Below are 3658 nucleotides of genomic sequence, written 5' to 3'. Positions count from 1 at the left end.
AAAGGGACATGGATGGTCTTTTCCAAAAAAAAAAAACCACTGGACTGTTACTGGTTCTAGGGAAATCTGCAAATGAGGGCTGCTGCGGACTAATAAAGTGACCCTCCCGATTGCCCACACTCAGCGGAACGTCCATTCGTCTACATTATACATCATATTAAGGATTTTCAGCCTTCTAAACATCCCACTGCTTGAGTTACACGTATGGATACAGAATTCACTACATTACTCACGGCACAATAGCCCCCTCCGGGGAATCAAACAGGCGGACTGTATTAAAAAAATACAAAAACAAAAAAAAATCATTATGGCCGGGACATTCTAGGGTGATATAGGGGTTTATGCATATAGGGGTGGAAGCTTCCGAACTAATGACTATCCGGTCTGCTTGCTTCAAGCCATGTGATGTTACTAGGGCCGAATCAGTGACTGATGGAACCAATCTCCTATTTATTCCATTCGATTGAGGTTTGTTTTTTTTAGTACTTTTCCCCTTACAATCCTCTGGTCGGTTTTGCTTTCGACCCCCAAAGCATGTTCTGTCCTCCATCCTCTTTCTATGGACCATAACCACCATCCTCCACCAGATGTACAATGATAAAATCTTTGTATTACTTGTTTGCCTCCAGCCCTGGTACAGTCTTGGTCACCTTTTTTCTTTTCTTTTTTTTTCCATGTTGTCAGTCAGTCCCATTCCCTGAAAATAAAAACACTTCGACCTCCTGGATCTTGAATCATTTAAAGGGATTGTCCAGAATTAGAAAAACAAAACCGCACCACACTTGTCTACAGGTTGTGCGCGGTATTGCAGCTCCACAACGTTCTCTTCTATGGAATTTGGCTGCAATACCAGACGTAACCCATGACCACAGGTGGCGCTGTATTTGGAACAAAGTAGAAGTCCTTTTTTATTTTTTATTTTTTTTTTCTATCTCTGAACAGTCCCTTTAATATATCTGTGAATGTGAGGTCCTTTTTTACAAAAAAACAAATACAGCACCATTCCTTTTATTCTTGGGGGAAACAAAATGTAATGTTTTAGCCAGAATCCTTGTAAATCCGGGAGAAAACGCCTCAATGAAGGATCAGCTATCGACATGAATGCGTCCTGATGTTTTCTCATTACACTTTTTACTTTTTAGGATTTTAGGGGTTTTGTTTTTTGTTTTTTTTTTACTTTTTCTATTTATTTTTTTTGTCAATTTTGTTTTTTTATGTTGGTAATTAAAAAGGAAAAAAAAGGTTTTGGAGAACAGAAGTAACCAGTGACATCTACCGTTTGGCATGCTGGGAGTTGTAGTTTTGCAGTGCGAGAGCATATATAAATGGAGAGGAGTTTTTAGTTGCAAATTCTGAATTTTTCCCACCGTTGGAATATGAGGAGTGACTCGATGTCACATCTTGGGCTTTGCATTCGGCAAACACCGCGGCGGCTAAAGTGTCATTGTGTTCCATGGACTGGTTTGCAAATTGGAGAATTTATATGAAGAATATGAAGAACTGGGCAACGCGCTGCGATGCCACCCATCAGGGCTGAATTATTCTCCATGCTCACTGGTTTTGTTTCATATGTCTGTGTAATGTGTGTTTGTTTTGTTTTTTTGTTTTGTGGGGGGTTTTTTGTTTTTGTTTTTTTTTTTTTTTTTTTCTTTTATGCAATGTTCCGGAGCCAGCGGATGAGTGTGTCCCCACTTGCTCCATTCCCGGCCAGGTAAGATGAATAATGCACTTCTGTGGTTTGTCCTGTCCGGCCCCGTCATGTCTGCAGACGAGTCGCATACACACCCGGATGGTTCGGCCTCCACAGTATATTGTCGTGATGTCGCCTACGTCCTTAGATTTGTGTCGGCACAATACACATTTTGTGTTGAAACTTTGCAGATTTTTTTTTTTCTTCATCCGGCATTAGATGAGAACATTATTATTCCAAACTGAGGCAGATTGACATTTATTATAGCTGGTGGGTACAGATGCATGCACCGGATAAAGGGCATTTCCAGCTTTTCAGCAAATATCAAACGCTCAGGTGCTGTGTACTCGTAACTAGTGATGAGCGGGCACTACCATGCTCGGGTGCTCAGTACTCGTAACTAGTGATGAGCGGGCACTACCATGCTCGGGTGCTCAGTACTCGTAACTAGTGATGAGCGGGCACTACCATGCTCGGGTGCTCTGTACTCGTAACTAGTGATGAGCGGGCACTACAATGCTCGGGTGCTCAGTACTCGTAACTAGTGATGAGCGGGCACTACCATGCTCGGGTGCTCTGTACTCGTAACTAGTGATGAGCGGGCACTACCATGCTCGGTTGCTCAGTACTCGTAGCTAGTGATGAGAGGGCACTGCCATGCTCGGGGGCTCTGTACTCGTAACTAGTGATGAGCGGGCACTGCCATGCTCGGGTGCTCAGTACTGGTTACTAGTGATGAGTGGGCACTGCCATGCTCGGGGGCTCTGTACTCGTAACTAGTGATGAGCGGGCACTACCATGCTCGGGTACCCGTAACTAGTGATGAGCGGGCACTACCATGCTCGGGTGCTCAGTACTCGTAACTAGTGATGAGTGGGCACTGCCATGCTCGGGGGCTCTGTACTCGTAACTAGTGATGAGCGGGCACTACCATGCTCGGGTGTTCGTTACTCGTAACTAGTGATGAGCGGACACTACCATGCTCGGGTGCTCTGTACTCGTAACTAGTGATGAGAGGGCACTGCCATGCTCGGGGGCTCTGTACTCGTAACTAGTGATGAGCGGGCACTGCCATGCTCGGGTGCTCAGTACTGGTTACTAGTGATGAGTGGGCACTGCCATGCTCGGGGGCTCTGTACTCGTAACTAGTGATGAGCGGGCACTACCATGCTCGGGTGCTCTGTACTCGTAACTAGTGATGAGCGGGCACTACCATGCTCGGGTGTTCGTTACTCGTAACTAGTGATGAGCGGACACTACCATGCTCGGGTGCTCTGTACTCGTAACTAGTGATGAGCGGGTACTACCATGCTCGGGTGCTCAGTACTCGTAACTAGTGATGAGTGGGCACTACCATGCTCGGGTGCTCAGTACTCGTAACTAGTGATGAGCAGGCACTACCATGCTCGGGTACCCGTAACTAGTGATGAGCGGGCACTACCATGCTCGGGTGCTCAGTACTCGTAACTAGTGATGAGCGGGCACTACCATGCTCGGGTGCTCAGTACTCGTAACTAGTGATGAGCGGGCACTACCATGCTCGGGTGCTCAGTACTCGTAACTAGTGATGAGCGGGCACTACCATGCTCGGGTGCTCAGTACTCGTAACTAGTGATGAGCGGGCACTACCATGCTCGGATGCTCAGTACTCGTAACTAGTGATGAGCGGGCACTACCATGCTCGGATGCTCAGTACTCGTAACTAGTGATGAGCGGGCACTACCATGCTCGGGTGCTCAGTACTCGTAACTAGTGATGAGCGGGCACTACCATGCTCGGATGCTCAGTACTCGTAACTAGTGATGAGCGGGCACTACCATGCTCGGGTGCTCTGTACTCGTAACTAGTGATGAGCGGGCACTACCATGCTCGGTTGCTCAGTACTCGTAGCTAGTGATGAGAGGGCACTGCCATGCTCGGGTGCTCAGTACTCGTAACTAGTGATGAGCGGGCACTACCATGCTCGGG

At 47.0% G+C, this 3658-nt stretch overlaps 1 protein-coding gene across 2 annotated transcripts in view; it reads left to right on the top strand.

Annotated features, from left to right (window-relative positions):
* PPP1R37 (protein phosphatase 1 regulatory subunit 37) overlaps window positions 1-2929 on the top strand; it is a 98247-nt gene extending 95318 nt beyond the window's left edge. For both annotated transcript variants that reach the window (XM_075323680.1, XM_075323681.1), the window contains one exon: window positions 1-2929. This exon is cut by the window's left edge and continues 300 nt beyond it. The gene's annotated coding sequence lies outside the window, so the exon portion shown is untranslated.
* Window positions 2930-3658: the final 729 nt, after the last annotated feature.

This window comes from Anomaloglossus baeobatrachus, chromosome 9, assembly GCF_048569485.1.
Source record: "Anomaloglossus baeobatrachus isolate aAnoBae1 chromosome 9, aAnoBae1.hap1, whole genome shotgun sequence".
NCBI classification, from domain to species: Eukaryota; Metazoa; Chordata; class Amphibia; order Anura; family Aromobatidae; genus Anomaloglossus; species Anomaloglossus baeobatrachus.
The sequence above is the reverse complement of the archived record's forward strand: the minus strand, read 5'-3'. Positions and strand labels throughout refer to the sequence as shown.